General features: G+C 42.3%; 1 protein-coding gene across 3 annotated transcripts in view; it reads right to left on the minus strand.

Annotated features, from left to right (window-relative positions):
* Nucleotides 1–11214: 11214 nt before the first annotated feature.
* The window catches only part of LOC138521788 (E3 ubiquitin-protein ligase TRIM39-like), a 177177-nt gene continuing 165117 nt past the window's right edge, over nucleotides 11215–23274 (minus strand). For all 3 annotated transcript variants that reach the window (XM_069634872.1, XM_069634871.1, XM_069634873.1), the window contains one exon: nucleotides 11215–11630. The gene's annotated coding sequence lies outside the window, so the exon portion shown is untranslated. The remainder of the gene's footprint in view (nucleotides 11631–23274) is intronic.

Raw genomic sequence — 23274 nt, forward strand, 5'->3', positions numbered from 1 at the left:
GGCAGATAGACCAGCCCATTGCATTCTGAGGACCAAGCAGCATTGTAGCATTTAGGGAAATGCCAGCCTCTTTGACCTCATAGTGAACTATTTTACTTTCCTATTGGCTAGAGATAATTTAGATGCCAAGAACCAACATATTTGTATTGGTTCAGCAAACATGCCTCGGCTCTCAGATAAAGACCAGCAAGAATAAGAATGCCCTCTGCGAGAGGATGAATTAAACATAGCAATACGCTCCCTTAAAAAGAATAAATTGCTGGGCCCAAACAGATTTACTGCCCTATATTTTGAACTTTCAAATCTCAATTATTACATGTCACTGGAGCAAGTGGCTAGGATGACTGGAGCAACTGGCTAGGATGATTGGAGTAGCTGGAAACATAATGGGGGGTAGTAGAATTGGAGATTGCATACATTCTTATATGCAGATGACATGTCTGTGAGTATGGCAGAGGTTTCCTCAACACATCTGGCACTCATGAAGGAAATGGGGGCAATTAAGTTGGTATCTGGCTTTCCTTTAATTACTCTTAATCTAAAGGCATGACTATATCTGTTCTCCCACACATTATGATGAATCTTCTGCAAGACTATCCATTGCAGTGGGCAGAGGAGAGTTTTGAATGCCTGAGGGTCAGAGTACCCTGGTCTCCCCTGAAGATTGAAGATTTGATTTGAAGATTTTAATGATCATATTGGCAGTTGGAACAAGCAAGAAATATCATGGATGGGTTGAATACTAGTTATCAAAATTAATCTGATCCCAGACTCCTATACATGTGCCCGACTTTACAGCACAAAATCCCTGAATCGGCTATACATGTCCTACAGCAAACAGTCTTCTCTGTTATATGGGCCAAGAAAAAGGCGACAAATCCAAAAAAAGAGGCCTAATGAGGTTGGGAGGGCTGGGATTTCCGGATATACAGAGATGTGTCATGGCATCACATGTCTCTCATATGATGTACTAGAGCCAAGTGAATTGGGTAGAAAAGTGTGTTGTGACAGAACGGGCAAGGGCCCCGATCCCTCTGACCCAAATTCCACGTCTAAGCATAAAAGATGTTTTAAGGAGTGATACATTATGGTGTTCGACCCGTACCTCGATTCACTATTGGAGTAGAGCCATACCTAGGCAGTGTGTTGGTCTGGGTGTCATAGCTCCGATTTTGAGCTACCCCGATTTCTCCACAGGAATGGGGGAGGGTCTTAAAAGATTGTCACAACTTTACAAAACGGGTATTCCACTTGCGTTTGAGGAATCCAAAATGCAGCAGTTTGAAATAAAGGAAAGAAAAAGATATTATGTCCAGTTATGTCATTGAATTGCTAAAAATCGAGTCAAAGAAGCAGACGCCCTTCCAAACTTTGTGTTGAGGCTTGTGTTTGCTAATGGGATATGGAAGGCCGGTGTTGATACAATGCAAACTGCTGGATAGAGTAGATGGGACAGAGGCACTTATAGATGCGCAAAAGGGAAAAAATGTACTTGGGGCGAGCATAGATGGCGATAGATGGATTTGCATCTGGGCACAGAACCATAGTTTCCCCCGATGGAATGTGTATTCCAACTCTTATCACTGACGGGATTTCCAACACACACAGCCTAATAACATGAAATAGTCACATTCATTATTGTGTTGGAGGAATTGTGGGGCACTATGCACTATGACTCACATGTGGTGGTCCTGCCCTAGAGCTCAGGTGTTCTGGAACAGAGACTCACTAGAATAAAGCAGATTTGTGGTTTACAGATACCCATGGACCATTAGTTTGTGATTCTGGGGTTACCGGACACTATTTACCCGGCTGATTGGCTTACAGTCGCATTTATTACTCATTCACACCCCTGCCAAAAAAACACTGGCCTGATGCTGAAAAAATATTCAAGGGACAATCTTATATATGTAGTGGGCGGGGGTGGGGGGGTAAAGTATGGTAAAACCGGCAGCTGGGAAGATTACAGCTTTTTTTATGTAATACTGTAGAGACATTCTTAGCGACTTATTAAGCCAGGTCCCATTACATTAAAGAACTTGGTGACCATCTTATGGACGGTTGGAAAGGAAAATAAATATTGATTGCACTGGCACAAGAAAAGGAGTCTTTAAGAAGGGGAACATACTATAAGTGGAAGGGAAGCCGGCGGCTGGGGAATTGCATGTGATTTTTAGATCTGTTTTGTACCTCACAGACGTGTATATAGAACATGTTGACACACCAAGAACAATACAAATTAAATAAGAAAATGAATATTGATTCTGACGAAACTAATAATTATTTTGGTGGGCATATGGGAAGCATATCAACAATCTAATCCTTTGCGAGTTCTATAGATTTCAATTTCAAGTTGGCTGACTTTGATTTCCTGCGAGTTGCTCCTGGCTCCCCACACTGTTCTGAAGAATTTACTGATCAGTCGGTCTTCTCAGCCAAATACATTTTTTAACTGCTCTCTGTACTGCAAGTGTTTTTTTTTGTTCTTTAGTCAAATACCTAAATAACGTTCTGACAAAGATTTGTAGCCCCATGCTAGTTCTTTAAATATAAACGTTCAGACATTGCCTATTAGCACTTCCTGCTATAGGTCGTCACCAAAGTGCTGCTCAACAGGTTGACCTGTATTCCTCTTACTGCCCAAATTGAGCTCTTGTACTGCTAATCCCCATGGACCAGTGGCACACCTTTCGTTAAATCAAAAATATAAAATGTATTAAATTAGTAGTAGGGTGCAGGGGAGAAAAACAACCCTGACACTAGGTTGTGTCAATAGTTAAACAGGTGTCCACAACATTGTGGAACACTCCCGTCCCCTGCACACCAAATTGTAAATTAGTCCAATCAATATTTTAGACCATCTAAATCGATTTCTTTCTGTAGTCACTTTCTTCTACAATTTATAGATCAGTAATTACGATTGTTCACAAAAAAGCAGTAACGCCTGATTATCATTCTTTTGTATATGTATTTATATTTGCTGTCGTTTTACAAAATAAGCCAAAAATTCATATTTCAACAATTCATAAATCATCTTCTACAGAAATCACATGCGCTACGCGTTTTTGGGACATTTCTTCCCTTCTTCAGGAGCTATTATTGATACTTTTAATGCGTCAAGTTTCTTGTTGCTTTCCAAAACTTCCACACAAAAAAAAAAAAGTGTATGTGAATGTCCATACATAACCTGTGCCCCCTCTGGTCCCCATGCTGTTGCTGTGTGCCCCCTGGCCCTCTGTTCCCTCCATATTGTTGCTGTCTGCCCAACTGCCCTGGTCCCGCGCAATGTCGCTTGTGCCCCCAGCCCCTCTGGTCTTCTTGTACCGTTCCCCCCTGTCTCTGTCTTGGCACTTGCACTATCTGGGTGTCGCTAGGCCGAGTGCAGTGGCTAATCTTCACATTCCTGAGTGTCTTTATATTTCCCTTGACTTCGAGCACTTGAAGCGCATTGTGAGTGGGCACTGTGTGGATGACCCATCATATCACATATCACTATGCTTACTCTCTACTCTACACCATCACACAATTAGAGTGCAGCTACACCCCTCAATCAATTCGGCCTAGCTGCTCACATGTGAACACTACCCAATGAACACCTCATTATTCTAATAGAACGCAGCTATACCCCATGACAAAAACGGCCTAGCTACACACATAAGCGTCCTACAGGCCTAACGCAGCCAATTCCCAGTCTTGGTATCCACCGGCCAAACTGCAAACATTGTACCGATACCAAACACCACCACACCTAATGCTAGGATGCAGCTACCATCAGGCAATTAAATCAGCTGCAAACTTAACTGGTCCACCCAAGCACCCTTCAACACCCTACTCTTTCAACTGACCTGGACTACGGTCCCCGAGGGCGTTCATCCGACCAGCGCTTTGAGGTCATACCAATGATAATTAGAGCGCTATAACAATGCCAAATAACATAACATTAATGGCATATCAGGCCCTCTGAAGCAAGAGACTTTGCATGAAAGAGACTTGCACACAGAAGGTCCTGATACTGAGAAGAGGAACTGTAACCTCGTGCCCGAGAAGCCCAGGAGTGTGCTGTGCTCAAGAGTCCCACCTTGTCCCGTGCTAAAAACGTGGGGAAAGGAGACCCTGGCCATAACATCCTGACCTATTATTTTGGGAACAGTTTTCTTTTCTTGTGAACATTATCCCACACTATTTTGTAACATAGCGGTAAGGATTGGCAATAGGTTTTTAGTATAGGCCCTTTTTTGTTTGATAAGGCTCTACTTGGACGGTATTATCATTATTTAATGGTCGTAGCTTGCTCCAAGATTTAGGTTTAGATTAGGTGTTTTTCTCACTCATTTTAACTGTGATCACTGAGATATGGGGAATGAGCTTATTGGATATACAATCATTCAGCCAAGGCCGTTAATTCTTCCATTACAAATACCTTCTAGATTTGCCAGTATGGAATTGTAAAGCCCTGGCTTAAGGTCAGGCCTCTTTAATACCCACTCAGCCCATCTGATGGATTTCCGGGCATGGCCGCTAATCATCACGGGATGAGAATGTACATTATTACTAAGGGAGCCCAGTTTTGCCTCAGGATGCCCTTATTTACACAGTTAATGGAAAATGGTCACTCTCCCATCTCTCGATCACTTCGAAATCAGTGATCTTTGACCAATCCAAACCTGTAATAAAGATATAGTCAATGAGGGAGTTCCCAATTGGCCCCCTGAAGGTAAATTTAGCCGGTTGGTCTTTGCTAAACTGTCCATTGCCGGCCCTCATGTTTAGATTGGCAAGCAAACAGCAAGAGGCCAAAAGCTAGTTTGTGGCATCTTTTGGGGCTAGTGGCTACCAAACACAGAATATCCCCAGGCATGATCCTGGTCCTCCCACATGTTCAACAGCACTGGTTCAAATTGGAGATTAAAATCTCCAGCAGCAAGAATGCTGCTCCTAGAGAGCACTGATGATGGCCTATTGCTAATGGGCATCTCCAGAGAGTTCAATGTGGATAGACCGACGGGTGGAGAGGGTCTGTTGTAGAGGTTATAAAGGTACAGTGTGTTAGGCAGAATCCTGTGCAGTTCCCTTAGGGAAAACTGCAAAAAGATTAAGACTACAGGAATAAGCAGTAAACCCAATTGGTAACAGTCTGCACCACCCAGATTTACCTGGTAGCTGTGGCGGAGCAGTCAAGACTTCTCTCAAGGTGAGTAGGGCAGTATATAGAGCATACACAATAGGGATACAAACACAGTAGAACAAGCAAACACTGACCAGAGCTTTGGTATCAAAAGTATATAATTATTTATTTAACACACACTTTGGAAATTACACTAGCACTGTATGGCAAAGCAAGTTCAAAACACAATCAACAAAGTATACGCACCTCCCTTAGTAACTATTAGACAAGTCTAGGCTAACACACCACTATTTGACAAAACAGATGTGAGCGCGTAACATTTGGCACTCCAATAATTAAACTAAAGGGAGAGAAAAAGGCAGGTCACGAAAATAAAACAGTTACCAACACTTTTAAGAGACCACAGCAAGTTAGTGAAGGCAGAGTCTACTGTAGAGTCAAAGTTCATAGGCCAGGCCCACTGTAAAGGGAGCAAGGCAAAATGTCTCCAAGATCACACAAGTTTAAATGGCACTAAAAGTCTTTGCAAAATGTTCAGAAGAGGCTGATTCCAGACAAAAGATAGTTAGGAGGCTTGGGGCCAACCCAGTTGGAAAGCCAAGGATTTAAGGGTCACCTTTAGCAATCCGTAGAAAGGGAGGCCAGGCGGAACACAGTACCTTGTAAAGAGAGGAAGCTCCAGCGGTGGCAGTTGTTCCTGGTAGCGGGTGCAGGTCGTGGCTTCGACCAGGGGAAGAGAAGATCTCATCGAGGAAGAAGACTGGAAGTCGTTGCACTGCACAGGGATGAAACCAGCCGCGGAGTTTGTTGGTTAAAAGGTATGTTCCTTTTATTCGCGGTCACAGTGGTGAAGCTTGGCTATCCAGCCGCCGGGGTGCTTGGCACGGGTGATTCGAACAAGAGACGTCCTGGAAATCGAAAGGCGAACTGGTTGGTCCCACCAGCTCAAAGGAAGAAGACTCTTCCAGCAGAAGATCTTCTCTTGTCGTCGGGAAAGTGGTGAGGTCGTTTCAGCAGGACTTCACCGGTGGTGTCGTCGTTGCAGATGGCTCAGCTTCTCCCCTCTTCGGATTCTTTAGGTCCTGTGGCGACTTCTGAAGTGCCAGTCCCCAAAGCCCTGCTTTTATGCAGAAAAGCACCCATTCAACAGCCTAGCTGTCACCACTGGGCCAATCAGAATAGAGTGCGACTTGAGTTGCTGAGGCAACACAGTCCAGGGTGCCTATTCCCCCTCCCACACATCCTGTGGACCCCAGACAGAGTGGCACCATTTGGAGGGCTTCTGTGGAGGAGTCCGCCAAAATAGTGGAACAAAGGGCTCGACCTGGGTCAGAGTTACAGAGACGGACACAAACGCCATTTTGGAACCGAGTTCTGGCAAAAAGACCCAACCGGTGATTTAATATTAAATAAATAAACCGGCGGTATCTTTAACATTGCACCAAAATGTGGTGCGTTTAAAAATGAATGGGAAAATCCCATAGGAAATATTCCGAGTGATAACCACTGCCACCAGCCAGAAACTCGACAAGGGGGGACTGGAAAGTGCCCCCTTGAAGACAGACCCAGGGGTAATCTAATTAACCCTTTGTAGTACTTCCACAATATGATGGTTTGTACTGGTTCTGTTCACAATTTAGGACTAATAAAGCCAATGGTGACTTTACATGCCCTGGGAGACAGTAGTCAGTCCCAGGGTATGGACTCTATGTTTGGGGGTCACTATGACACCCCTGTGTTACTGCACTGAGGGTGCTGTGTAACACATATACAAAAACAGATGATACCCTATGGAGTAAAAGACCCCATAGCCCATAAGCACACAAACAGTCAAGACACACCTCAAATCATGCCTAAGAGTGGGAGGAAAAGAGTCTCACTCTTAGCAGGAGAAAAAAACAAACCCCAAAAATCCAGCAAAGCTGCTGGGGGACTCACTAGGTTTGGGAAATTAGCCTTATAAGAGAATTCTCCCTAACACAGTGGGACTTTGAAATCTTTCTTAAATAACAGGACTTGCAAGTCCGCACAATCCGAGGAACAAGATTCAACCATCCATCCCAAAGTGATGTCAGTCCACACCAACAGACAGCAGCTAGGGTGACCTTGTGGCCCTTAATTGCTGGGATGGCAAATGCCTGGTATCCCTGGAGATGTAGCGGCTCTACTGCCCAGGTTCCCTGTAGCATTATAATGTGGAAGTTCCTCACAAACTTACACCAATCGGGATTGTCCAGCTGCCGTTTAAGTCGTGCTATATTTCAGCATAGCATCTTAATTTCATCTGGGGGCCCCTTTATTAGGACAACTCTACTTCCCAGTCAATCTACTTCTTCCAAATATACACGTACAGGGCCATATTCCGTGTTATTGGTAATAGGAGGGGACATTCCCTGCAGGGGTACTCCCTGTGAGCTCCAAGGTAGAAAGGACTGGTTTGAACGATTAATGGATGGCTCTTGCGCAGGATGTACCCTAAAAAAAGATCTCAGTAGACCTTAACAAGACGTTAGTGTTTCTGGTAAAGTATGATGCCACAAAGTCCTTCTACAAGGTGCCACGATACAAAAAAAACAGTATATAATCCAGGGCCATGCCCGGGATAGCCCCCAACACAGTACTGGATATCATTCCTAATAACTGAAAGACATCCTTTAACATGGTGAAACCAGTAAATGCATTTGTTAGTTAGTGATTCTTGATCTTCAAACGAGCAGGGGGGCAAGCTTAGGAACATTAGTCATCACTATAGAAGGTCTATTAACTCGCCCACCTACGCCACTCAGGTGCACCTGTCTGACGGAGGCGTGTGCTTCACCAAATAGTGGAAAGGCGTTAGAGCCGGTCAGAGGAGTTGCCCGGTTGTTGGGGCGGAATGCCCTCCGACTGCAGTTCACCTCCCCCACGGCTACAGATACAGAACGTGCAACAGGGCTGGGTTTTGTAGAACTCATACCCGGAATACACGACTTACTCGATAGCCTGTGTAGTTCTGGCCTGTGGACCGGTAAAAAAACACCTTTACTCCCAATATCACCTTCAGAGTACTGCTTGCCGGTGGGTACCATAATATTAGATCCGGGGGTCAGGAAAGCCGCCTTGACAGATTTTATTTCTTCCACCAGTTTCCCCATTTCCCCCTCCCACTTGACCATTCTTGATATGATTGACGTTTAAATATCAATTAACATTTGTTCTACTGACTTGACAGATGGACAACTAGTAGGGCAATCTTTAGGGGTCAGTTCGGGGTCACGAGTTTGGGACCCAATTTCACTATATGATTTACGAGCACCTGACTCTGGTGACTTCCCAACCCGATTGGGCCTTCTTTTCTGTTGGGCCAACTTCCATTGACGTGAATTCTGTGTAGGCTGCGTAGGTTGGGAGGGGAGAGAGACACCATCGGCCGTTGGAGAGGACACACTGAGGGGTTGATAACGATTGCTGAGGGGCAATGCAGATAATACAGAGGTAGGCTTAGTCATTGCAGTAACCACCGGGCCCCCATGACTCCCATTACTTACGTCAATGCACAATGCTCCCGTGATAACAGAGTGCAGGGAGGTGAGACATGTTAGAAGGTGATGTTAGGGGATTTTGGGGTTGTGGAGACTCCGATTGATCAGCCAAAGTTGTCAAAGAGTTCAAAGACTTTCCAGGGTTCGATTGCTGATGTATTTTAATCATATTGGAGCTCATCAAGCCCCCTGTGCAGCCCAGTGTTAGATGACTCAAACAAATAATTACGGCTTCCGATTGGCCTGATTTGTGAGCTACTTCAAAGGGCCCCCAGATGTCTTTTAGAAATGTGGGGACCGAGGCAGAATTTAGCAGGGGCAGGAACTGTGGCTTTCGCTGCATCACAAAAAGAGAACAGATCTGAAAATCCAGGGACTGCACAGTTGGTCTCTGGTGGTTTGCCTTGCAAATCCGCTATCGGCCGTCGTAGTAGCTGTGGAGCCCTTCCCCCCATCACCATCAATATCAGATAAGAGGCCCTTCATTTCACTGATCAATTGGTTTACATCTTTTATCAATTTGAGCATTCTAGATATTTTACGTTAGGAAGCACCAACTAGATTTGGGTCATCCGTCTTATATTTTGACCATCGTAAGGATGTAGGAATTAGTTAAGACAGTGAAGACAACAGAAGCAAAAATGTCACCCTTGTGAGAAGGGCATGCTCGATTTAGGAGGCTTCCAGAGTCCGACTCCTCCCCCCTGCTCCACACGTTAGGTTAAAGACGGGGCAGCTAGCTGGGCCACCAACATCCATACAAACGGGAGGGAGCAAATACTAAACTGCACCCACTCTGCAAGTCAAGATCTACCATAGAAAATATAGGAACTCGCTTTGGGGTTGTTTTTCTCCTTGTGGTTTGTGAAATGTAGCAGTTTAGCAGGGCTTGAGTGGTACTACTTAAATCAAACAAGACGCACACAGTCAGCCCCAGCTTCAGGCCAAATTACCTTTGCTGCTTAAGTGCTTCAACAAGATCCAGGCAGTCCAGGCAAATCCAGGCGTCTCACTCCCTGACATGATAGATGGAGCCATGTAAGGCCGAGTAAAGCTGGTTAGGGATCCTTAAGATTACAGATCCGGTTCACCAGCCGGCACACAGCGCAAAGAGGGATTAGAGGAGATTTTTGTGCAGGCCTCCTGCTTATGCAGAGCACCTGCGTTTGCAAAATACTGCTCGCCCTTCACGCTCGTGGTTCACCGCTGCAGGCTTGTCTCATAACCTGTTGGGGGCGTGGCTTTGATCCGTTTCTCACTTGCAAGCCAGGCCTTCAGCTATTTTCAGGTCAGAAATCTGGCTCCATGCCAATAGTAGTTCTTCGTTGACACGAGGCAACGATGACGTCACGACGACTCCCGGTGCGTGACGCTGCAGCGCCCACTGTCATCAGGGCAACAATCGGCAGTGCGATCCCGCGCACGCCACCACTGCGAGCTACACGCCCGCAATTGAAGGTGAGTAACATGTTTATGGCTGCCGGTTCTGCCAGCGTGGCAATCACACACATTTTCTTATACTCTTGCGTGGATCTTTCACAGATCTTACTGCAACAGCCTTCCAGGATCGCGCATTGCATCTAAAAGGTAACTGCCTTAGATGTGCCTTGATCGCACACCTATTTGCTCTTTTGAAATGCTAATAAAGCACTCTGTTACATTCACAGACACAAAGGTCTGTTTACTAAGGTACAGTGTATCCCATACTTAGTAATTGATTAACTCACCACGACAGTCCCTCTCTCTCTCTCTCTCTCTCTCTCTCTCTCTCTCTCTCGATTTTACTCTTTTTTCTCCTTTTTCCATACACTATATGAACCAATTTGTAATGTATTTGGCCTTCGAATTTTGTTGAAACTGTTTGATCATGTATATGTAAATGCACTTTTGTCTGGATTTACCTCATTAATGCATATACATTAGTGCTCAGCCCTGAAGATGGAGTTTTACTCCTAAATGCATTGGCTATGAGCCCATACCGCTAAGGAAGCGGTTTGCCTCCATTTTTGGATTTGCTTATTTTCTTGATTAAATATCTTTTGCAGGACTAATCTAAAATATTGGACACTATTTTTACTTCGCAACGTTCCGCTGACAAAGGAAGGATAGGAGCAGAATACCAATTAGCACAACATATATCACAGCTTTTTAATAAGAGCAGCCTGTGAGCATCTGGCTTACTGGGTGGTGTCACCCAGTGCCTTTTACCGAAGATAATAAGCGCCCGGTCTTTAGAAAAGAGTTCAGCTGAAATGTTAGAGAGGTTTAACCGTCCAAGACAGAATTCTACCCAAACCCATCTCTGGTGGCTTCACAAGTCAAGACTGACAAAAATGGGGTAGAAAAGAGAATTTCCCCATGTAGAAATGACATTACAACTCAAATGTAACTTATGCAACATTAAGAGGGTTATGTAATAACAATACTCACAGTATCATCAGGCTCAGAAAAGTGTCGGTCATTTCAGACATTGCTTAACTTTGCTTCTTTTAACCCTCTACAAAACATGTCCCTGTTGCTGCTTATAGCTTTCCATACTGTATGAAAAGGATGAAACCATGTGACCGCTTATCAATCAAAAGAATATTTATTTATCGGCTCTTTATTGTTTTTTTTTTATTTCACATATCAGCATTAAACATCTCAAATAGGAAAGAACGGCAATATTAATCATTTTTACTAATCGTATACACCAAGATAGATGAATATAGTTAGAAGAATTTGTCATCTCCATCTTCTTTCACTCTGCTCAGCAGACTTCCATCTCTCAATTACTGTCATCTTTTATTCATGCCCCCCCCCCCCAAAATCTCTATGAAATGGAAAGTCTGGTTCCCCTGAAGAGAGAACACGTGAAGTGGAAAATCGGTTTGATCAGGACGCCATGCTTTCTTTTTGATGGAGAACCGGCTCCCGTGCAATGGTAATCCATGTTCTCCCAGGATGGACGCCAAGTGTTCTCATTATGGACGCCTTGTTCTCTGCTGAGGAATATTAAAGACAAAATGAACCCATTTTAGGATCAGTGAAGCGGTGGAAGGAACACATCTTTATACTGGATTGCCTACTGTTAGAATATGTCCATTCTAGTTACGCATGTTATGAAGTGCATTGCCTTAAAAATATAAATGTAAGTTTCTTGTGAATGAGGAAAGGCAGTCCTCTAATACTTTGCTTATGTGCACTTTGGAATTGTGCTCCAACCCATTCTAGGCAAATGCATTTCCTGCAACATCAGTGCATCCGTCCTAGATTTTATACGACATCAGTAATCACATCTCATTGGCCACCTGCATACCGGAGATGACATCCAGAACTGGGAATGAGTTACATACAGAATTCCAGGACAAGTATTCAATAAATCAACATGTGGAAAATTCTTGCAAGCTACTTCCTCTAACGATTCTGCACGATAAACTGTTTGGCTTTTTTTATACAATATGGGGACTTCATTTTACAAGCTATCAGGATATTGACTTAGAGAATACCACGGCACACCCCTTTAGCCTATCCGGAATCGAGCTTGCCCGCTCTAGTGTAGCAGCTCAGACATTGAAATTGCCACAGGAAGGTTTCATTTCATGAGTGTGTACGGTGAAATGACGGAAAGAGAAAGAGGGAAGGTGTTTGACATGACGAGGAACATTAATGCAGACATCGTTACTTGTGGCAGGAGATGCAATGAGCACATTCATACGAGAATGGGGTGCACACGATGTGCTTGAGCTACATGAAGGGGGCGTTCTATAGTCTGACATTATTGAATTACAAACATGGCTATGACCAAATTGAGAATTATTGAAAGTTGGGATGTATCCAAAAAACATCTCAATGATGTACATGGGTTTCTTTAAAACACCTGAGGCCGGTCTATAGGACCTAAACATGTACCTGTAGTGGTATGATATAATATGGTTGCCCTTTTTTTTTTTTGTAGATTGAATTGTATAGGCTCAAATTAATGGATCATCAAATCAAAGAGAACAAATGAACATCTCAATTAATAGACAGGACATCCCCTATGCTGGGGGTACTCTACATATATGTGCACCATCCCCAAAAATGAGATCTGGGGTACAAGGTTATGTGTGTCATTCATGCTGGATTTGCATGGCATACACATGTGCAGGCTTTACAGGTAAACTATGTGCGCCGCCTCAGAGATACAAAGTCCCATATTTTGCTGTTAGACCCGAGATTCAGCCAACATTGAGCAGATTCACAAGAACTGCTCTAAATAAGCACACACACCGCTGACAGACTATATGAAAAAGCAATGTAATCCTTTGAGTGCCTTTAAGACCTACGTATAAACAAGAAAAGAGGGCCCTAGGTTTGCTACAAGAGTATGACAATTACATAAGTGTAACTGTCTTTCTGATGCTTGTATCGGCTTAGATTCACATGCTTTCCATAGGCCGACATCTAGTGGCAAGTGCAGAGTATTGCATGAGTTGTTTTTGAAATTCCAAAAGAGACACGGACAGGGCGTTTTTGTAATATTATCCCTAGTGTGATATGTACTGTACCCATGGTCCTTCAGGTCAGCAGATCTAATGCAACAACACCCCTGAAATTCAGCAATCGCATTTTGAGCAAGTCCACCATAACTATGCACCCCCTGTTGCGCACTGGCCATGGCCACTGGTTACAGCAGTGGCCACTGTACCTTGCAACAATAGGTTTCTTTGGGGCCCATTACATCACATCAGTGATGTCATGTAATTATTGATGTCACCAGTGAGGTTATTGTGGTCATATGCTGCACAACAGGGGGTGCATAGTTAAGGTGGACTTGCTCCAAATGTGACTGCTGAATTTGAGGGATTCTGTTATGTTAAATCTGATCACTTTAACCCTCACTTAAAGGTTTTTTTTCACTGAATTTCAAGGGTTTTGATATACTATAGTTTCTTTGGGGCCCTCTAGCTGTGGCCAATGTACATGTTGCACCACTAGTTTCCTTTGGGGCCCACTAGCCATGTTGCACCAACAGGTTTTTAAAGGAGCCTACTAGCCATGGCCTTTGGCCATTGACACTGTACATGTTCACCAATAGGTTTCTTGGGGGCCCACTAGCCATGGCCTTCGGCCATGGCCCATGTACATGTGCACCAATAGGTTTCCTCGAGGCCCACTAGCCCTGACCTTTGGCCATGGCCACTGTACATGTTGAACCAATAGTTTTCTTTGAGGCCCACTAGTAATGACATTTGGCCATGGGCACTGGCACAGAGACACGTTACCCCCTGCCTAGTAGATGTGATCACTGTAGGTGCAACATTTCTTTTTTGTTTTTAAACTCTTCAAATTCCTGCAGGATTCCCCCAATATTACCCCGATAATGTCAAAGGACTACACATGCGTCAGCATTGAACTACCCATGCCTGTGGTATTCCCCCAGTATTGCCGCAATAATGCTTGAAAATCAAATACTCTTCCCTGCGCTCACATGCACTCAACAAAGTACCCCCCTTATCTTTCCATGGTCCCCCCCACTCCCATGGTTGCTTTTTCCCTACATAGCCCTCTCCCGTTACCCCCATCACTCTTTGTTTCGTGTGATGCAGTTTCATACCGTTCGCGTCTTCCGTTGTAGCCACAGTAATCCCACGGGATTCCCCCGATAATGCCAAAACGTCTCAACTGAAACTGGCTCCCCAGACCACCCCAACTCCCCAACTTCACATGATGTCCTCTTCCTCCCCCGTCCCCAGATCCAGCTTGATGCAATGTCATCCTTTTACCTCCTCCAAATAGCTTTTTTTGGTGCCCTTTTGTTTTCACATTCACACAGTATTAGTGCGGAAATCGCTTGCATTGAGCAATAACATTGGGGACTTTTCATTTCTGAAAAGTCTCTCTGCTGCAAACCACCATGGCAGATCTCGCTATATTTTTGGGAGAAGTGGGCACCACCTTCCCCATAAAATATTTGAAAACCTACTGGACGGAAAACCCCCAAACATGTCCTGGGAAATTAAGACAACGCTTTGTGCCCTAGTTGAATTGGACGTTTCCGCTAGGGCAATATGAATGGAAGTAGGCTGAAAACAGCGTTTTATTTTGCTTTCTTCAGAAATGTGAGACGGACAATTTGTAGATGATGTCTCAATAAATGTCATTTTATTAAATCATAGGTTTCAATAAACGCCTCACTATCCCTACCCTGACAAGGATTTCCCTGCCTGTAGTAAACTAAAGGAAACACTCTAACAAAAGGATTCTGTCCCTCACACTTGTACATATAACACATAAGAAAATGTGGCAATTCACAAGAATGATGATTGCATTTATTAAGTATTCACAGTCCCTCTTTATAACCTGGGTGAACTCTGCTTCCTCAGGTTTTAAGTTGGACTCAGTTCCAAAGTTCAACAAAAAGTCACAAGGAAATCTGGGTTTATAACAAAGTTCCAACGTAGTTCTTTGCACTTTCATCTGGTCAAAAGAAAGTTCTATTAATCCAATGTTCAACAAAAGCAATATCACTGTTCTTCCTTGAATGGTTATTTTCAGTCCATCAAATAGCATCAATGATATGATCTGCTACAACTTAAAAGATTCAAAGAAACACAGCTTTTTAACACCAGCATCTCTCAGCACTACGTTTAACAGCATAAATCACAGTTTGTATCTTTGTCAGGACACCTTCACAGCACTTCCACTTGTACCTGGTGTTTTCTCATCCCAGGCCCACTTCTAAAAGGATGCACCACAAGGGTCTACTCGCCTGCCCGAGAGTTTTTCACAGTCGTGCTTCTGAAGTTCCACATCTACCAACAACCACAAGTTAACAACAGCTTCGGCTGTTTGCAGGTTTATGCTTTGCAACAACTTTTCAGAAAAGACCAGATTCATATAAGTGCTCCTCAAAACTTTCATGTAAGCAAGACACTCTTTATCTGAACATTCACCTTTCAGAAGGGCAGCTTCTTTGCCACTCTTGTGCTTCTGCAACACCAATAACCAAAATACCCTTAAGGATGTGATTCTACCTTTCCTCCTTTTGGCTTTGGCAATGTGAGTTTTTATGCCAGCTTTACTTTTATGGAAAAATCACAATCAACAAGCTTCACTCTTTTAAGACATTGCACTAGCCCCATCTCTTCCTGTTGACATTAGCTATATAGTTACTATAGAGAAAGGTAGGAGAACGGTTTTGGTCAACAGTTATACCCTATTAAGACGAACTACATGCGTATTTCACAAAAATATATTTATTTGAATAATTCCAGCATAAAATGTCTCATAAAATGGAGAAAAAAATACATATTCATTACATTCATCATCACACTCTAGGAATAGAGTTGATTCTAATAAAGACAAAGCACATACATACAATAGTTCTTAAAAAACAAATAAGCAGCAAATGTATATCTCTCATTGGTAAATAGATCGGCCTATAGGACAAATCCTATTAGGACACGGTTTTAGATCATTTACAATCTCTAGATAATTATGAATAGTCTAGTATTCATTCTAGACTATAGACTCGACATGTTTCAGTCCTCTTGATGGTGGTGGGACTTTCTTCAGGAGTATTCAATAGTGATTTTTAGAGTAAATGCATTGCTGTTATAAAAGTCTTCTTTTAATGAGGCTTCACTCAGTATTAAGAAGGGTAACTGTTGACAAAAAACCAAAGGAACAAGAAGCACAAGGAACAAGAAGCAAAAGGAACAAGAGCACTTGTGCTCATATTCTTTAAACACTATGAATGTGTGTGGGCAAATTTCAGCGGTAAACCAAATTTACCTGAATTCCCATGTGTAGTAGAGCCCTCTAAGGAAGGAGAAACGCCCACAATAGTTGGACAGTTTTCTAGTAAGAAGACAGTTTCTTCTATGGGTTGCTATGAAAAAACTCATAAAAATAGAAGGATCAATGGAAACGGCCAGGTTATCCATATCAGTGCTCTGGAAATGCTTGATCACAGGTTCACAATATATGACCCCATTAGTCAGATATATAGAGTGGCAATTCTTTAAAAAAAAAGACTTTTACTAAACAGGTTTCCTTGTTGACACTGCTAAATTGTTTGGAGACGTATGGTTTCTTTTTGGGGCTAGAATTTCTTACCTCCGTATGATGAGTCTGGTAAATCTGGGTCTCTTTTGTTCAGTTAGTTCAGGTATCAATTGCCGTAGTTACAGGTGTTACTAGTGTAAATCTGTCAGTGAACAAGTCATACATAGACTATGGTCAAAGACCGTTTTTTAATGACAGTTTTTTTAAAAAACGTGCTCAGAATTTTAAATAGTCCGGATGTATATATAATTCTACGTCTCTATGGTTGTTGTGAACGTTTTTTGTATATTATTGTCATCTCTCTTTGGCAGTAGTCTGTGGCTTTTAAAAATATCTATCCGGCGTTTAGGCAAAGGCTCCCGCTTACCTATGTTTCCAGTGCTGTCTCTTTTAAGTACTCGCGGCGATATAGTTTCACTCGGTTGGTCTTGTTTCCCCGTCCTGAGCTTTCTGTTAGTGGGGCTCCATTAGTGTGACTGATTTCCGAATCAATGCCGGAAGACGCCGACTATGCGTCATGTACGGGCGCCATCTTGGGAGGTTCTAGTTATCAGAATTCTGGTCCTTTATTAGTGTTTGTCGTTGCTTGCCCGAACTAACCATTTGATTAGTGTAGCGTAGATCTTTTGGGTGGAAAAACAGATTTTGCATCTCAACTCGGGTGTATTCAGTTTTTAGACTGTGAATGTTCACACTTGAGCTATTTATTAAGCACCTGAGCGGTTACTGCCATTTTTGTATGCTTAGTTCTGCAGACTTCAAATGTTCTCTCATAGTTGGGTCTCTCACGGGGCATAGAACTCAGATTTTTAACCATTCTATAGATTCATTTAGCCCTTCTTTATCACTTTTTGTCATAAAGATTAACCTTTGTTCTTTTTCGAATAATATTTTACTCTTAATGTTGTGGTTATTGCCCTGTACTGGCCGGAGTACTGTCCATTTCAAACTTTCAAAATGATGATTGTTTTCAGTGAAATGTTTAACTAATGGAGCTGTTAGAACCTTGTTTTTTAAGCAACTCTTGTGTTCAAGCATTCTAACTTTTACCTTTCTGTTAGTTTTTCCTATGTAGTCTTTATTACATGGGCATGTGATCATATAGATCACGTATTCTGAGTTGCAGTTTGTCATCTGTTTTTGTTGCCACAGTTTCGAAAGGCCTATGTTAACATTTTTAGATTTTTCTGTAAGTTTACATACTGCACAGTGCCCACATGGATAGTGTCCATTTATTGGTGCAAGGCCCCAGGAGCGGGTCAGGCTGTTAGTAGTTGGTATTTTTTCTCTGAGTTTGCTACTGCTTACCCGATTTCTGATGGTAATGGATTTTTTATAAGAAAACATTGGTATCGGTACTCCTGAATTTGAATCTTGGAAAATGTTGCAGTGTTTTTTTTACAATTTGGCTAATTCTCAGACTAAGGTTAGTAAATGTGTTAACACATACTAATTGATCTCTTTGAGGCTGTTTGGTTTTCTCTTCTAGAAGTGCATCTCTATTATTGGCTGCCCTTTTTGCTGATTTTTTAATCAGTTTTTTGGGTAGCCCCTTTGTTTTAATTTGGATGTTAAAATCTTCGCCTCTTCTTCAAATGCTGTTATGCGACTGCGGTTTCTCTTGAGGCGCAAAAATTGACCATAGGGTAAATTGTCTTTTAAATGTTTAACATGAAGACTTTCGTAATGTAGGAGAGAATTTTTTTCAGTTGTTTTATGAAATGGTTTCACTAGTAGCTTACCATTCTCATGAAAAATAGTTAGATCTAAGAAATCAATTGATAGTTTTTGAATATTCATAGTGAATTGGAGATGTCGACTACAATTATTAAGCCAAATTAGGAAGTCTTGTGCTTTTTCTGCTTTGCCTGTCCATAACATTAAAACATCAATGTATCTCGCCCACGATAGTATGTTGGGCGAGAACGGGTTCTGTGTGTAAATACATTTTTTCTCAAAATATTCAACAAATAAATTTGCTAAACTGGGTGCCATAGTGGCTCCCATGGCCGTTCCTTCGATTTGTTGAAAGAATGTACCTGAGAATTCAAAGTAGTTTTGTGTAAGAGCTACTTCCATACACCACAGAATAAACGAGCTAGGAACTGGATCGTTGTCTAGTCTGGTGAGCAGTATTTCTTCGATGGTTTCCAGAGTCGCCTGTTTGGGAATATTTGTATATAAGGAGACTATATCTAAGCCTATTAGATAGGAGCTCTCTGGGTCGTAAGGTAAGTTTTCATACTTCTTTATCACTTCTTTTGTGTCTTTTAAAAAGGATTTCATATTGACCACATAGCCTTTTAAATAATGGTCAGAGAATTTAGACAGGGGCTCAAGAATTGAGTTAATCCCTGAAACTATTGGTCTACCTGGTGGTTTTACTAAGGACTTATGTATTTTCGGTAGACAATAGAATTTTGGGATAGTTGGTTCAGGGTTATTGAGGAAAAAGCCATTCTTGTTTGCTGATCCAGCATCTCTCATGAGCTTTAGTTGTTTTCAAGTCAATTATACTTCTTAGTTCATTAGTTGGATCAGTTAATAGTTTAGTATAGTATAGTATTCTGTGTTATCAAGTTGTCTCTGGCATTCTTCTATGTAGTCTTTTTATTGAGCATAACTATAGCTCCCCCTTTATCCGCTCTTTTGATTATGATATCTTCATTCGATGCTAGAGACTCCTTAGCTTCTTTTTCTGATGTGGTTAGATTTTGGTACATTGGTATTTCTAGTTTTTCAAGTTTACTGACTTCTGTTAAAACTCTTTTCTCAAACAAGATTGACTCGGGCGAAAGAGCATAGGTTGGAGGACAAAAAGTAGAAAGATTCTTGATTCCAAAATGATTAGTCATACTCAAATTAGAATTTTTGGGTAAGTTCACGAAAAATTCTTGGAGTCTAATTTTTCTCATGAATTTAAAGAAGTCAGTGCGAAATACAAAAGGGTCATGTTTATTAGAGATAACATATCCTAGGCCTTTATTTAATAGTTGTTTTTCAATGGGAGTGGGTTCGTAGACTCACCAGACTAGACAACGATCCAGTTCCTAGCTCGTTTATTCTGTGGTGTATGGAAGTAGCTCTTACACAAAACTACTTTGAATTCTCAGGTACATTCTTTCAACAAATTGAAGGAACGGCCATGGGAGCCACTATGGCACCCAGTTTAGCAAATTTATTTGTTGAATATTTTGAGAAAAAATGTATTTACACACAGAGCCCGTTCTCGCCCAACATACTATCGTGGGCGAGATACATTGATGATGTCTTAATGTTATGGACAGGCACAGCAGAAAAAGCACAGGACTTCCTAATTTGGAAGTCCCGGTTAAGTCCCGCTTCGCCGCTACATGCTGTTGCTGCTCACTTGGACTCCTCGTGTTCACTGCATCAACGTTTAACTTTTAGACATTTATACTTCAGCCTCCAGAAGGCTTTGCTTGCACTTTTGTGGGCGGCGCTATAAAACCGCAACAGCGTGCGCACTGCGCGCGCGCACCGGAGTAAGTCCCGGTTAAGTCCCGCTTTGCCGCTTCGCCGCGGCGTTGCGAGTAGGGAGTAGGAAAGGCTATTTGTGTGTTGCACTTTATGGTCTTAGAGTGTGAATAAGTTGAGACTAACAAGTCACAAAACCTTGTGGGGATTGCATGGTTAGCCATATTATACGCACTCATTACAAAGAATACACCATTGATTCATGCTTTTTTGTCCGTATACTCTAAAGACAAACATGCCGGATACAGGTAACGGCATAAGCGTTTCAGGAAATACTGACTTAACAACTACAAAACACAGGAAATTAGCCCGTATTTCCAAAAAGTCTATTATCCTGACTCCCATTCTTCGAACACCACTTGAAAACAGAGATATCCGCACTTTCTGTGCGAAACGTAAAGAATGTATATCTGAGGAAATCTCTAATGTGCCGCCCTTGCTCACATTGACAACGCCCAAGGCTAACGCCGTAAGTACTGTATCAAGAATGCCTGTAGGACTTGAGCCTATTAATTGTTTGCCTATCGTCTCAGATAATACCATATTAGCAAACATGCAATCTAAGTCGATATGTCAAGAAGTAAGAAATGTTCTGCCAATGGTGTGTCCGTTAGCCACAGTTTTTGAGGTGTCTAGCCAAGGGCATGACTTACCGGATTTCTCTGATGTGTCTAACATATCCTTACACGTTAATGATGAAAAAATAAATTTATCCCATGAAGACCTGTCGTCTGGGGCAGCAAATCAAGGCATCATGGGCTCAACTATTAATTCTATACATGATTCCTTTTTATTACCCACGCCCAGACGTTGTCTACCAATTAATACTTCTGCAAACCCAACAGAAAATTTGGCTCTAATTGAGATCACGTTAGCAGCCGTAAATACTACACTAGCCAGTTTGTATAAACTGTTTGAATCTCTTGATCAAAAAACATCATCTCAAGCTTTCCAAATACAGCAGCTGGCTGAAGGAATCGCGAGCTTGTCGGATACTATCCAATCGCTCCCAAAGTGTAGTAGCAAGGTTGACATGGCTGTAGGTCCTGATCAGCCTATGATTATTACACAAGAACCTAAGAAGCCTGCCGTCCCTAATTCGGCGTTACCCTATTTTGAAAATATCATTCGCCCTGTAACATCTCCTGCCCCTGACTGTGCGTCTATAAATGACTCTTGGATCAATCTCGACAGGAGTCCAAAGCAAATAGCAAAAACAAATACGGGCATTACCAGACAGCCTTTTGTTTCACTTGTTGACTTGCAGAAAATAGCCAAAGTCCGCAGCGCTCGCTTAACAAAGGCAAAATCCAAAATTAGACCTAAAAAGAAGGATGTGATGAATAGTCAACGTCAGGTGGTCTTGCAAACCTCATCACCAGTTTGCGTGTTTGATGTCCCAAACAATATCCCAGTACCTTCCATCTCTAAATCCACTGTCTCCATTGGTGTGGGCTCAGTACCCGTTGTGAATCCAATGACACCCCACGCTCCAACTGAACATGCTCCTCTGTCAGAAATTATTGATTTAATTAATGAATCAGATAACAGGAATTTGCCGTCTAACCCGCCTCTTCTCATCCTTCACAAATTCCGATGAATATTGCCTTGAATACTAAACATGGTCAATCTATTATTGTAGGATGTCCAACGGGGAGGCAATCTACTAGTCAGTTTGAATTACAAGAACAGATGTCAGCTATAAAGGTAGCTGTAGAGGCATATTTGAATGAACGTCCAGCATTATGCCCCTCTGCTAATATTGCAAATGGTTCCAATTTGAATTTGCAAACACTTACTCGCCTAATGCATACTAATTCTAACCCCATGAATATTGTGCAAAATCCTCCAAGTGAACACTTGGGTGGTTGGAAAAAAGTAAGTTTTGCAGCTGAGGTTGGCTCCACCAAAAGAAATGAGGACATTGCTTCCGCCCCCACACCCAGAAAGCAAGGTGTGAAAAAACGTAAGCAGACGAATGGCAATACATTTGCAAATTGTCACTCTTTAATCTTAAAATGTAGAGATGCGCCCCATGAACAATACGATCTATGCAGGGCTGGCGTCCTAAACATCTTTGGGGACATAAGCAATCTCCAGGATATTGCGTCAAATGATATTGATCAGGTCGAATTTGTTTATAACCAAAATCTCGCAATTGTACGTCTCTGGATCAAATCTGGGCTAGTTCTAAATTCGATCTGGAAGGAAAAAATGGCACTCTTTAAAATGGGCTTCCTTATTGCCCAAAATCCGGAGCGGTTGATCGAAGAAGCGAAAGAGTCTGAACCACCTGTGCCCTCTCCAATTGTGTCGCAAAACTCCTCTGAATGTCTGTTCCTATTGTGGTCCAGCACAAATTCCAAACAAATTTACTTCCAGTAACTTCGAAACATAACCATTAATCGAACAACCTCAGGTAAAATATAGTTTACTTTCATGGAACACGAGAGGCCACTCCCATTTGCAATGGGCAGGTTCATCCAACATTAATAAATATGATATTGTGGCCTTGCAGGAAACTTGGATGGTGATTACTCCCACATGGGATGATCACGATGTTATTCTGCTCCCAGCTTCTACGGCCTCCAGAGGGAGACCAACATCTGGCCTTTTAGTGGCGGTAAAAATGAGCAAAGGATTAAGGATCACTCAATGGGCCTCTCCCAACAACTTCATCCAATTAGTTAAAATCAAAAGCTCTGTGCTATCTTTGGCCTCAATAAATCTATACCGTAATCCGTTGGGACTGACTGAGAACACCTTTTATAAGGATCTGACTGCAATGCTGGAATTAATAGCTTGTGACAACTCTGTGAGTGACATATTGATGGTTGGGGATCTTATTAGCCCGAAAACACCTAGTCAGAAGCGTGAGACCAGAAGATGGTTAAAGTTTGTGAAAGATCATAATCTATATTTGGCCAATGGTGCCATCTCAGGCGATATTCCGGCCAGTGCAACTTGGGAAAGAGGAAAATCCCAGTCAATTATTGACTATGTATTCGTATCTGGTAGCCTTTTTCATAAGGCTACTCAATTGAAAGTTATAACTCAGACCATCAGTGATCACCACATGTTAACTTTTGAATGTGAGGG

This window comes from Ambystoma mexicanum, chromosome 13 (genome assembly GCF_040938575.1).
Source record: "Ambystoma mexicanum isolate Mex_15411 chromosome 13, UKY_AmexF1_1, whole genome shotgun sequence".
NCBI classification, from domain to species: domain Eukaryota; kingdom Metazoa; phylum Chordata; class Amphibia; order Caudata; family Ambystomatidae; genus Ambystoma; species Ambystoma mexicanum.